Source organism: Rhinolophus ferrumequinum, chromosome 2 (genome assembly GCF_004115265.2).
Source record: "Rhinolophus ferrumequinum isolate MPI-CBG mRhiFer1 chromosome 2, mRhiFer1_v1.p, whole genome shotgun sequence".
Classification (NCBI taxonomy): domain Eukaryota; kingdom Metazoa; phylum Chordata; class Mammalia; order Chiroptera; family Rhinolophidae; genus Rhinolophus; species Rhinolophus ferrumequinum.
The window spans coordinates 23864653-23879645 of record NC_046285.1 but is presented as its reverse complement, the minus strand read 5'-3'; the positions used below and the strand labels follow the sequence as shown (position 1 = coordinate 23879645).

Sequence of the window (14993 nt, the reverse complement as noted above, 5' to 3'; positions counted from 1 at the left end):
CCTTATTTATGGCAGGAATGTTTGAAATTCACAAGATAAATGCCGTTCGGAATGCAGGCATGTTCTAGGTATCTAATATGAAATGGGATGCAGCTGTAATAACAGTCACCAAACCAGGACGTCTCTATATCATGTCATTAGGTGACTTGTTATAAGCTGATCTTCTAGCCCCTTTTTTATAAGGGCCACTGGGGTAAAAAATAAATATATCATGTACTGAACATCTGTGGTTCTGTCACAAAGCACCACTCATATCAACTTTCAAATTTATGTCTTAGGTTACACACGACACCCTTTTAAAAATGTATCTTAGCAAAATGTATAGATTAGGAACTCATAGGTCTTTATTTCCAAAGGACAAAGGATGTAAGAAGTCCAGGGCTGTACCTTGGGAAACACTAATGTATTTTTTTGCTCTTGTTGTTTTAGTGTATTCTTTTGGATTCAAAACCATATGTGCATTTTAGGTAAAATTGTAAAGGGGAATATTTTATTTACGAGATGTTAAGTGAGGAACAAAATGCCAATGGTGCAATTATAGACTTAGTAAGTCATCTAAATTGCGAGTCAGCATTTAAGGATACACAATTAGTAGCAATTTCGCCCTGAGACTTTTTTAAATTTTTAAATAAACTATCTGGTCATATGCAAGGTTATTTCTTTCATCTTTTCAATGGTTAGATAAAAAATAATGCTGTCTCCTTTAAAATGACACAGGGGAAGTGAATAAAATGACACAGGGGAAGTGAATAAAATATTTGAAATAACTAGGAAATTCTGCCAGCTATAAAATATTTCAGGAAAAAACACATAAAAATCATTAATCTATACAATAAGATAATGAATGGTAATACACATTCATATATTATGACAGGCTTGTTGTTGTAAAGAAGGCAAAAAAGGAAGGAAGGAATCCAGTTAGGAGACATTTTAAATAATCGATAGGCTACGATGGAATTAGAGTGGTAGCAATGGATGTGGTAACAAGTGGTCAGATTCTCATCATATTTTGAAGGCATGTCTTGTAGAATATACTGATAGATCAGAAGTCAGGTGTGAGAGAAAAAGAGGGGCCAAGGGTGAACCCAACAGCTTTGATCTGATGACTTAGAAGAATGAAATCGCCCTTACCTCAAATGGGGAGCCAGGTAGGTTACTGACCCCATACTGCAAATGCCGGTAAAGCAGTATTGGTGGGAAGCAATACATTACCCAGTGTTCCAACTTTACCATTGGTGGCTTGTGAAAGCGTCCTAGGTGTTACATGAACAAACATTTCTTATCTAATTAATCATGAATATTTAGTAAGTTTTATTAATTTTCAATCTACAGGAGAAAAGTTCTCTTTTCAAATATATTCTCTCCCCCCTCCCCAGTGGTTCTGCTTTCTTTCTTTTTTAAAAAAATATTAATTTCAGGTGTACAAAACAATGTAATAGTTACACATTTACACCTCTCACAAAGCGATAACCTCCCTGCCGCAATCTACTACCCTTCTGACATCGTATATAACTATTACAGTTCCACTGACTCTATTCCCTGTGCTGTACTCCACATCCTGTGACTATATATATAATTATAGTTGACATTTGTTATTATTCAGCTTCAGCTACATTTTAGGGTAAGAAAAATGAAGCTTGATTTAATTAAGAACACTGTTACATTATAAGACTTCTAGTGGTATGTATGGTAGTTGAAGCAAAATTCCTGACAGCAGTAAGTTGATAACTGAAAATTGGGAAATACCATTGTATTGTTAAAGACCTGAGTTTAAATTCTCTGAAGCCATTTAAGTTAGATAAATGGGGCTAGTAACTAACCTCTTGAAGACATGTTCTCCTTCTATAAATAATGGTAATAATGCTGAAATTACAGAGTTGATTTAAGGCTTAAATTATACTTATAAAATACCCAATACAGTGTTTGGCAAATGCCTTATGCTACCCACTTGGGCTGCTCCTTTAAATAACAATTATTCTGATTCTATGCTCATTCAACAGTTCCTTTTGGCTACTACATCTCAAAGATACACACATAGCATTAGATGTAAAATGTCTAATGCCAATAGTTCATCTAAATAAGGAAGAGCTAGTGAGGGTATTTTTACAGCCTGAATATATAAATCTTTTGAAAACTTCATTCAGTATTCTAAAAATTATAGCAAATAGTTGTAAAAATACAAGTATTACATGTGAAATGCATTTAAAATTTACAACCTTCTTAAGTACTTCCCAAGTACTTAAGACAAACTCTTATCTCTCAACAAAGTGTATTGACCTGGACAAAGAATGGTGGATTATTCCTTTATATCTCATTTTTCTGATAGACTTCTTTTTTTGAAACCCATTTCAATAGTTTTTTGTTTGTTTGTTTGTTTTTTACTTTTAATAGAAAGAGTATGCAATATTTTTCACTTTTAGAATTAGGCAACATTTGTAAACATCAGTATCCTAACAAAAAGCAGACAGAATAGGAAACCACTGCATATTGATGTGACATCAGTGCTAAATTCTGGTCATATATAGTCAGAACAATTATAATTCATGTTTACAATGATAATTATGAACATTTCTAAAATTTTGACATTTCCTTAATTACTAAGATGAAGAATTACTTTTACTATTAATTATATTTTAGGATATTCTAGTTTCATATGCTTTATGTGGTAGTCGTCTGTAAATTTGCATATTCAATAGAATGCTCCATTCCATGCTAATAACAAAAAAGCCTGCTTGATCAATAAGTGAATGAATGCACAAATAGACGGACAAAGAAGCAAGACTGATGTGGAAACTTTCACTAGAGAGTTCTAAATATTTGGTCTCATCCCATTATTGTAAATTCATATTTTTTACTAAGTCCTTTATACACACCAGACACACTCAGTTGAGAGATCATTAAACTACATGTGCAACTATCATTTAATGTGTACATAATTTAAAGTGTTTTATTTATTTTCCTCTTCTTCCTAGTGAAAATCTTTGGCATAGTAGACTGATTTTTAGCATCACGTCACACACACACACACACACGCGCACACACAAAATCACATAAAATATAGTTTTAAGAAATCTCTCCTTTAGTAATGAAAAAATATTAAACTATTATACATAATTTGGCATTATCTGTGAATTCAAGGTAAATCTGTTTTGCTGGGTGGCTTCCCTGAGCTGCTGATGCTTGCTGAAGTCTCTTGGCAGCTGGCCCTTGCCTGCCTTTTCTTGGCCAAACTAATCAATTTCACGCTGGTTCCTTAAAACCTTTAAGATCTACTAAACTGAGAGCTCCTTGGTGATAGTAGCCACATCTTAATCATATCATCATTTTATCCACAGTGAATCCAGCATACCGTGTTTCCCAGAAAATAAGACCTAGCCGGACAATCAGCTCTAATGTGTCTTTTGGAGAAAAATTAATATAAAACCCAGTCTTATTTTACTATAATATAAGACCGGGTCTTATATAACATAAGACTGGATCTTATATTAATTTTTGTTCCAAAAGATGCATTAGAACTGATTGTCCATCTAGGTCTTATTTCTGGGGAAACATGGTAGTACCTGGTTCATACTAAATGCTCAGTCAATGCTTAGGGAATGAAAAAAAGCCATTAATCAAATGTGTTATTTATTGCCACAGAAAATCAGGGACATCTAAAAGTTATTTTGATCTTCAAAAGTATGCTTGTTGCTCAATGTTCCCAATGCTCATTGAAGATATTAAGTACCAAGTATTATTGATCCCTTATAAGTAGCGAGCTCTATAAATGCTTATATGGGCATTTGTTCTTGTCTTGACCACATCTCAGTGTAGGTATAATCTTTATTAAATAGATAATCAAGATTAAAACTATCCAAGTTTACATAATCTAGCAAAAAAGAGACTTTATTCTCTCAAATCTGTTAGACTTCAAATATTTTCTAGAACTTTACTCTTTGTAGATCTTTATATTCTTCTTGATGTATGTATACACACACACACACACACACACACACACAGATATACAAACACACAGGCACATATGAATACCTAAGTAGTAAATTGTAAAACCTAGCTCTTTAGCTATTTTATATTGGGACTTTACTAAGGAAATCTATCTACAATAATAAGAATGTATTGAAGTAGTTTATAATGGAAACATATCTCAAGTAAGATTAATGAGATTCATTTTTTAAACCTTTCAGAAGATTTCAAATTAAACCAAATTCTTCAACCATGTCAATTCAAATCAGAAAAGAAATACGTTATTTCAGATGTCAACTATGAAAAGCCTTTTTGAAAACATTTAAATTAAAGGAAAATAAAACAAGCTTTATTTAATGAAACAGAAACAGAGAATCTAGTTCTTTGGCACATTGGAATCTGCATGAAAAATTGTGACATATACTCCCTCTTAGAGGATATACATATAATTATCCTCCGTATAAGGACAAAGATGAACAAAGTCTGCCCAAAAAGTATATTCAAATAACATGATGAACCAAACAACTAAAAGTACATGAAATGTAACATTATAATGCAGCATAATTATTTTTGGGGCATTTAGCATGTTCTCTTCTTGTTAATATAGTGAACTTACTAAAATGTACTTTAAAATAACTGATATTCTAATGATTAAAAGTTTGGCATCTCCTAAGTAATTGCAAAATCTTTGTTTTATGTCACAACATGGTCTTTGGTAAAAGTTTATCATTTTAACTCTATCCATAATAAGTGTTCAAATATTCTTTTGCCCCATGATTTCTTTATAGATATGCTTTGCTTAACTATCCGTTTACTATTCTTACCAATCCCTTATTATATGGATGCCTTTGGATCCTGTCCTAGCCTGCGTCTCAGAGTTATAGACCAGTATATCAACTGCCCATTAGACGCTTCCATTAGACCTTCTCCTGGGCACTCAACTGCAGGCTCAAAGTTGGTCATATACATACATATGTGTATGTAATGAATAAAGTAAGGGTGGCTTGTCTTAGTGAAGGTTGTTACACATCACATATGTGGATTGTGAAAAAACTGGAGCCTAAACCAATCATATCACATTACATCATCACATCAAAGTAGGGTGTTTCAGAGCTTGACCTCCTGCGTTTTAATATTTATCATTATTATTTTTTTTAATTTTAAAAAGACGGGTTGATTTCCCTTAGATAGAGCAAAATCAGCATGCTTATGCTGGAAACTGCGCACGATACTTATTTAAGCACTTCCGCAGCCACATATGCTCTCTCTCTCTCTTTTTTTTTTCTCTCTCGTTTTATTTAGTCCTCATAACAATCTGTGTATAGTAATTATTATTGTATCTATTTCAAAAAGATACAAAAACTCCAGTAAGTTTAGTCTAATAACTGCCTTAAATTCTTTTTTTAAACAAATTTGGGAATAAATGCATAAATAAACCAAATTAAAAAATTAAAAAAAGAATTTAGTCAACTATTCAATAGTAACACCTGGATTTACAACTAGACTTCTGAAAGCTCTTTTCTCCTCTTTTGACAAACATTCCAGAACTTCCTATTCTAACAGATAGCCTCCCCTTTAAAACTATTTCTTGGACAAAATTGTGACCAGAGACAGATTTTATTTCTGTTGGTTTGTTGTAAATTTTTTTTTCCTACTGGAATGAAGAATGAAAACCAGTAAAAGGCAATTTCTGAGTGGTAACAAATTGTCAAAATAAATGCTTTTAAATTAACATTAAGTGCAATATTTCAAATCTACTTTAGAAGTTTAGGATTTCTGTTATTTGGTTTGGGCAAGAAAGATTTGGATAACTAACTTCCTAATAAAGCAATTCAGATTTTAAGTATTATTAGTATTGCCCAAATCATGTAAAATTTTTATTTCAAAGAAAGAAAATCATACAATCTATGTTCCAGGCAGCCAACATTGTACAATTATATGATAAACATCTTTATATATTTCTTTATTCAGCTTTACTTATATTTTGTACAAAGCTTCTCCTTCCTGAACCATAAGAAAAATAACATATTATAACAGTAAAGAACAGAAATTTTGGAGTTGTGTAATCATAGACAAGACATTTAACCACTTATAGTTGTTTGAAATTGTAAGGATTGAATGATATAATTATGTAATGGATTTTAATTCAATGCCTATCATATCAAGAGGACTTAGGTTAGCAATTATTACTGACGAAGTGGGTGGGGTAAGAAATGTGAGCTTCCCATCTTTTAGCCTTGACACGCTTTGTCTTGGTGTGGATATTATAGAATTTTATGGTCCCTGTATGTGAGGGTGCATACTCATAGTTCTTTTAATTTGGATACTTATTGCAACAATTTTTGTGGCAGCTGGCAATAAAATTCCTTGAGGAAGGGGTGTCCTTTTTTCAATTCTGGCATGGTGTAATATTGATAGGATTAGAAAGTCCAAATGTTGGGCTATATCATAGTTATATCATAACACTGAGATAATACATTTGGAGATATCGTAATATAATAAAGAGTTTATTATAAAGGCTGGCCAATGGTAGTAGATTTTTGCTTTTGAGGAGAAAGCACCTTTTCCTTCTAAATATTTGTATTTGTTCAATTATTTGTACGTATTCATATTGCAATTATTCTCTAAGGAATTTCTATATTTAACTTTACAGGAATAGAGCACATTTGTACAGTAAGTTATATAGATACAGATGTTATTATCTTTACTGTGTGACTAAAATTGTTCTGCCTGGGAAAAATAAGAATAAAAAATATTTGTATTAAATAAATATTTTTTTGCTCTTGGCAAAAGGCAGTGAAGGTGGCACAAGTTAGTATTAAATCTTTCTTAACATGTAAGTGTTTCATTAACACCAGATTCCCTCCTCTAATTGGTGGTTGATATTCCTGTTCTCGGGAGCACTCTTTAGGAGAAGCTAGCAGGAAAAGAGTAACCACAATCCACCAGGCACATGTCTGCTCCTTAATTGCAGTGGTAGTAAGGATCAGGAATGAAGATGGGATGAGAATTCAGGAGATCCTGGAAGCCCCCAAACCATCTCCATTTGCTGGTTCTCCATCGGTTATGGTTTTAAGCTCATGTAAATATTCTGAATAGCTGTCAGGACAATATATGGTCCTGCTTTTGTTCGGCGTATTGCTCATGTTGTAGATATATACTATGTCTTCATACCATGGTATGATGGCTGAAAGGTGCCATTAATGTGTTAAATGATATGGAATGCTTCAGGCACACTGTGATACCTTGTGCAGAGTGATATTGCTAGGTGCACAGGTATGGGCCTCAATTGCAAATCAGAAAGCAAGAAGCTAAATTACTACACAAGGAAAATGCACCACAAAGGTTATATTGTATATGTCCACTTGTATTCTCTGGGGCTGATTCAGACCTCACTTGCATGTTGAAAGAAGTAAAAGGTTGAGGTTAATTCTTAGGGTTTATTAATCGTACCAGTGAAAGAAGGGGGGATTCATCAGAGTACATTACTAGAATCTTTATTTTTTTTCAGTTGATTTTCATTATGTTTAACATTCTGATTTTCTATGCTGATGCTATAAAATGCATTTCTTCACATCCTGAAAAAAAACTCATGTAGTTTTGTCTGGTGTCTAGTTTCCTTCCAGGGTACATAATTACATGGCAGCATACATTTCTGTAGAAAATACACCAGTATGTGTCCACAGTTTAATAGCAAATCCAACTTCGCATCTTTTCTACCTTTAGTTCAAAATGTTTCCTTCTTCAGAATTGCTCAAGACTGCCTGGCTGTCTTTGACATGAGGTATTCCTAGTTCTATTTATATAAGCTATTTCTAAATCCCAAAGTGGATAGAGGAAATATATTTCAAAATCAGGAATATAAGATATTTAGAAATATCTACTTTATCAACGTTAAAAAAAAAGAGTGGATTCTAAACTTTGCCAAAGGGCTCTGATAGTCTAGGGTTCATTTTTTAAACGTGTGTATTGTTTATTCAAGATTTAGTAAAGCTATCTATTTCTTTTTCTACTAATGGATGCTATTACTTTGTTTTGTGAAATAGTCCATGAAACCATAGGTGGAAAGCTTCTAAAATTGTTTTTAAGAAGTGAGTCGATATGTGTACTTAAAGGCTAAAAAAAAGATATTGATTGATTAAAATTATACTGGTAATGAAGTTCTGAATTGCAGTCCCAAAATCACAAACACACAAAATAAACTAAATAGGAAAATTATGATTTGGGTTTCTAGTTCAGTTCTCTTTTATGATGGATAGCAATTTGTGACCAAGAGGGAAAAAAAGGGATTTGTCTTTGATATCAAATTCAGTGCACGATAGAGATTATTCTGTCTAAAGCTGAGGCAGGTATGTTTTTATTATATCATAAAGTCTCTAAGATGCTATCCTCCTTTGAATCAATTCATGATCTTTCAATAGGAAATCTAAATAAAGTGAAGTTGAATTCTCTTGGTTTTAAATAACATTATTTACTGATCATTTTCAATGGAGTGTCAACTGTGAAATTCCTAGAGTAATATCATGCACCTTAGAATGTCCTACCAATAAGCGTTGGTTCTCTTTCCCTTCATATTGTTAATTTACAGAAAAGGATTCATATATTCATTATTATGGATAGGAACTATACTATAGATAGAAACTGAACATAAACAGAATGTCCATTTGTTTCTGCTAAACAGACATTAGTGAAACAATTGACAGAGTTGACTAAATGTGCAGATGAGATCATAGTATGAAACAACGGAAATTCACACTGAAGTATATAAGAGTAAAGAGGCATAATACCTGTAATTAACCCTCAAGTGGTTCATAATTAATATCTATATAGAGAGAAGATGGGGGAGAGAATGATAAAGTAAATGTAGTAAAATATTAACTTTTAAGAAATCAAAGTAAATACACCAGATATGTATATGCACATATTATGTAGTATGGTACTATTTTGTAACATTTTGTAACATTTTCATACATGTGAACAAATCAAATTTTATGGTATAAATTATACATATACTCCATTAGGGTAAATAAAAAGGGAGGGAAAGGTCCATTCAGTTCTTGGAAGTATAGGAGTCAGGATAATCTTCATAGAGAAAAACATAAGTTTAAATAGAACTAGAAAAAATATATTAAAAATATGCTTGCATGGAGCAAAAATTCAAGGTTCAAGGAAATGTTGAAAAAAGGTAATACTGGATCGATCCCAGGACTCAGAAAATGGAGGGAAACCTCTTCAACTAATGTAAATTGAGAAAAAGACAAGGCCATTTACCCAAGTCTCTAGCTACAGTTGTTTAGTTGACTGCAGTACTCCAAGGCAAAACAGTCCTAAGACTGATAGTAATTCAACGTTAACAAGAATCCAGGTAGGAAAAAAACAAAAATTCCTAAAACATATTTCGATTCGAGTTGACAGCTCAAAAATTTTAAATGCCATTTTAGACTTGAAAAGAATAATTGCAGGTAACACTAATACTCATTTAAATCAATGATGTCATTTCTTCCTTCCTTCCTTCCTTCCTTCCTGCCTTCCTTTCTTCCTTCCTTCCTTCCTTCCTTTCTTTCTTTCTTTCTTTCTAATTTAGGCATTCACATGTGAAGAATTATATTTTTTGACTCTATTCCCTGCTCTTTTCAAAATTAAGTTTCTTAAAATACAGATTAAATTAGGTTACTCTTCCATTTAATAGGTGTATCTGTATTCAATATCCCACAATCTAACATTGAACTTGCTTGGTCTTCCTTGGCTATTCAAACTGATTTATTGTTACCCCTTAATAAGATCTATCTCCTCTGTTCAGCCTAGCCTTCCTATTACCCAGGGAACTCAGCTCCAGTGTTGTGATTCATGTGCTTCCTTTTTTTTTATACCTGTCTAATTTACTTCTATTTTTCAAAGTACATCTAAACTCTCCTCTCCAAAGTTTTCCTTAAAATCTTTAACTGCCACTTCTTAACTCATTGAATTACATAGTGTCTTGTGCAAGTTTATTAGATTCATGTAAATTTTTTAAAAATTTAAACTTAGATTATAAATGTATATATGCCTGGGGCATATATCACATAAATATTAAAGAGGTATTTAAATATGTTTGCTGATCCATTGACTTTTTTTTTTTTTTTTTTTTTTACAAATATCTCAGTGGAAAGAACATGCTGGGCAGTAGGATATTTTTATTTAAATTAATACATTTTAGTTCCAACTCTGTTTTATCTTGGAATCTCAACATAATTAAAAGAGGACTATTATAATTTGTGTTTTTATTAATTTATAAATGTTATAACCAGGATTTTAAAAATATACCACTAAATGTGGAGAAAAATGTATGAGGATCCAAAACAATTCCAACAAAAACTCAGTAACATGTAAGAACTTCTTAAAAGTACAATATGAAACAAACATGATTCTAAGTGTTAGAATCTGGTAAACTGGGGGAAATGGTGGTCTTATCAGTAGAGAGGAAAAAAAATAAGGTGAGAAAGTGGTTTGAAGAACACATTTTAATTTTTCAATGAGTAAAATTTTCTTTAAACAGTCATTCACTCATTCATTAATTCAGTAAACATTTGAGTGATTACAATGTGCTAATAGTCATTGCTCTAAGTCTGAGAAATACAAATGTGAACATCAAACATGGTCCATGCCCTCATGGAATGTACATCCTTCTTAACAATTTAACATAAAAATACACATAGGAAATTATTCCTGTGCTCAGGAGGGAACTTGCTCTTCAGTGAGGGCAGAAACAAAACTGTGGTAAGAATGAGAGAACAAAAGGAGAAATAAGAATTACTTTTTTAAAAAGTCTAATTTTATCTTGAAAATTAGGAGAAAAATAGTGTGAAATCTTGAAGAGTCGATTTGTAATGCGGGCATGCACTTAGGAGTGTATGGTTATTGCTGCTTTTGTTACTTCATTATTTTGTCTTCAAGATGAAGGAAAACCTGTGCGATGTAAAAGGCAATGAAAAAGAACCAGGCGAATCCTTGTTAAAGATGCTGAAAGGGGAGGAGATTTGCTTGAGAGAACATTCTTTACAGAGTCAGGAATCAATGCGAGTTAAGGACTACAGAGCAGGGAAATTAGATTTAAAGAAGGTGGGGCATCACGTTTTCTTTTCCCTTTTAAACGTTATGGTCTTAATAAGTTAGGAGGGTATAAGAGGGAAAACACTCCTGTGTGTCTCCTCTCCTCTCAATACTCCACTCACAGAACATTTCACTTCTGGTCACTGAAGGTGTAGGGATTTTCCCCACACAAGCAATTGTGCAACACTAGCCAGGTGTCCTACAACTCCATTCTGTTCTGACACGATCTACCTGGAGTTAGCATCAGATCCCACAGGTTAAGGGCTCAGTCCAACCAGACCACCCTTGACCCCTTTTCAGATGTCAATCTCAAGTCCAGGTTGTGGTTCTGACCCACCAGCTATAAAAAAGGGGATTCCCAAAACTTCCTCCTCAGGGTCAAATAATTTGCTAGAGCAGTTCACAGAATACTGGCAAACATTTTACTTACTAAATCATCAGTTTATTATAAAATGATACAACTCAGTAAAAGCCAGATGGCAGAGAGGCATTGGCCAAGGTATGAGACAAGAGGAACAGAGATTCTATGCTCTCTCCAGGCATGTCATCTACCTGTATGTATATATGTTTACCAACCCAGAAGATCTCTGAATCCTCTCCTTTAGGCTTTTAAGGAGGCTTCATTACTTAAGCATGATTAATTAAATTGTTGGTCATGGATGATTGAACTCTATCTTCAGCAGTTCTCTGCTTCCCCGGAAAGAGGGGGTTGTGGGGGAGGGGAACAGAAAGTTTCAACTCTCTAATCACAGGGTTTGGTTCCACTGGCAACCAGCCCCCATCCTTAGGGGTTTTCCAAATGTCACTTTACTCACATAAACTCAGGTGTGGTTTAAAGGTGTTATGATTAACAAAATGCACCTTTATTGCTCTTATCAGTTAGGAAATTCCAAGGGTTTTGGGAGCTCTGTGCCATAAACTGGGACCAAGACCAAATATATATTTCTTATTATAAATCATAGGATCACAGAGGGAGAATTGTCTGTGGAGAATGAGGGAGTAAAAAATGAGATTAGGTTTGAGGAAGAATGGAGATGATAAGGAAGATACTTTGCAGAATACCCCTCAGAACCTCTGTGATATAGAAGAAGCAAGGACCAAGTTTATTGTGGATGGCATAAGTTATAGCAGATTTTCCCAGCAAAGGCTCTCTCTGTCTCCAAAGCAGCGTGATTTCTGTAGCTGCCTGCATGAATCACAGGATGGCAGAAAGAAAAGAACAGAAGTTGAAAGTGCATTGGAGTTGGGACACTTAAGCGGAAGTTTGATCTCTTGATGAAATGTTGGAAAACCTTCTCATATCTCAGTTTCTTCAACTGTAAAATGGGGGTGGGAGTGGACCTCAAAATTGAAAGTCCATAAATTCTCTGTTAGTACTTCCTATTCTAGTCTAAGATCATTATATGTTATAGGATAGTGGGGGAAAAGGCAGATTTTATGATGGCGATTCAGAATAAACAGAGACAGATATTCCACTAATGCTCCAGAATGATTGTTTCCGGAACTGACAGGTAAATAGACGAATTCAAGGAAGAAAAAACAAAGTAGAAATGTATATCAAGTTATAACTTTACAGATTATTGTTTTGCCAGCTGCAGTTCTTTCTGTGCAAGCTAAACTCATGGATTCATGGTTACAATCTTTATGTAGAGGCATGCTTTTTATCTCACTGACATACTTTGTGAACGTATTGAATGCTGAGAACTAGCATCCAAATTTACAACATAATCTGCTACAATTTAGAAAATGTCTTATCATGTGGTCATCACATGTCTTTTACAATATAATCAAGAGAAATATCAACAAACTCAATTTCACAAACTAAATTAAAAGGGACACATTCACATTTCCCCTTTATGTCATGTCAAAGATAGAGAGACTAGGAGGAATTTAAACACTATGGCATCATATCTGACATAGCCATATCTTTCTAGTGTTATGGAGTTCATTTTTCAAGGCTACCAGTCCATTAACCTTCACAGAAGCAAAAATAAAGCAAAACAAAGCAACACACTCTGGAGAAATGCATTGCTTCTAATCTTGTTTATATATCTTACTGTGGAGATTTGAAGATGGAACAAAGACCTCTACCTTCCCAGGCACACAAAATAATACCTACACCCTGAAATAAATATGTAAGAAGCCTAGCAGTGCATACTGTAGAAAAGTTTGTGATTGGAAAAAAAAAAAAATGAGAGTAGGGTTAGGGAGAGTAACTGATATCATCCCTGTTGAATCTCTGTCTCGCCCTGTGATTTGTAACTAGGAGGGCCAAAGCATCAACCCCATTTATTTTTTAACGTCTTAACCTTCTCTGGGTTGCCACTTTACCTAGATTCATTCACTGTATATATCTGAAACCATTGGTCCTGATAAATGCATTGTCAGAAAGCTAGAAGCTGGTGATGAGATAGGAAATAAGGAGATCCTTGCTTATTTTTATACGTTTCTGTTTGACTTAGGACATAATTATAATACAGATTGATGCTCCCATTTTAAACCAGGTAGTAAATCAGCATGAAATATAAGATTTGGGAAAGCCATTTGCCACATAATTATAGTTTCTTAAAATTCCTGTTTTCACTGAATATGAGAAGCTATAATCATGTGATACATAGCAATAGCATTACATTTTTTTTTACTTTTTCTCTCATGGAAGATAGTTAAATAAACTTAAGTTACAAAATTTTGAATATTATTGGTTACAAAGTTTAAATATTACTAATTGAAGCAAAGCAAAAACATGTGCTAGTCTGGGATCTAGCTTCAAGTGGGAGAAATTACCGTTTTAGGAAGCAAGATTTAAATAATAATTCAGTGTACTTCATTTCAAAGTCATGTCTTTTCCACAAATAAAGTTTATTTATCACCATGAGACCTCTAAAACAATAAACTTTGCATTAATAGAGAGAGTAGAAGCAGAGTGGGAACAAGAGAGGGGTTTGGAATTAGATAGAGAACCATTTGAGCATGGACTCTGTCAAGGGTTATATTCGAAATATCTATCAACTGGCATGTCAGGAACACAGACCCCTCACAAAAGGAAGGAGTTCCAGCAAAGGGCCTTAGAAATCCCTTTTATGACAGGATTTATCCTTTTGGTTGCTGGATCATGGGGGGAGGATGGGATGGACCTGAGATGCTGAGTTTAGGATTTTACTAGGTTACTTGAGAGATTAACCAGAACAGATGCATTTCTGTACTAACCTACAGAAGTAGTTACAACCACTTCTAACCAGTGGAGAAACAATACAAAATTTTAACAAGCAGCAGTCATACTGGTGCAGACTTGCTGAATATTAGCCCTGGATGACACCTATTAATTTTGTGCCCTTGGTAGCTTAACTAACCTTACTGAACAAGCCAAGGGAGAGAAATGATAGTGACTTTTTCTGGCTAGTTATTTGGTGGCTCTACAACCTCTTCTGGCTGATGAGAGAACTTTGTCATCTCTCCATTCCCTTTTCCTAAGGCATCCAGTATACATATCTTCAGAGCAAAAGGCAAAACCCCCTAGAGAGCAGAGGGACTTCACAATGTAAGCCAAATGCAGAGAAGAAGCAGAGTTTACACTCAATCCTGACTTCCAGCTTGGTGGTGAATCCACCTGGGAGCTGACTAAAGAATCTGTAGTTCTAGTTGAAGTATTATTCTCAGGGAGCATTCTGTGTCTCCCTTTTCGCCCTTTTTGGCTGCAATGTTTGTTTGTGTGTAAATGAAAATTATATCTCTGAATTGAACTATTTGGAATGTATCCCTAATTATGATATCGTATAGCAACAATTAAGCACGTAAATATCTATCAGCTTAACTTTGCACAGCTTTGTTAGTTCCAAAGGAAAACTGTTTATATATTCATCACAGTAGTCAACATCGGAGAAAAGATTGTCTTATCTCAAAGAAGTATCATTGGTATGTCTCTGTATACTCTGTAAGGTATA

General features: G+C 33.9%; 1 protein-coding gene across 1 annotated transcript in view; it reads right to left on the bottom strand.

The window, feature by feature from the left end:
• Positions 1–14993, bottom strand: part of EPHA3 (EPH receptor A3) — a 356361-nt gene that overhangs the window by 103486 nt on the left and 237882 nt on the right.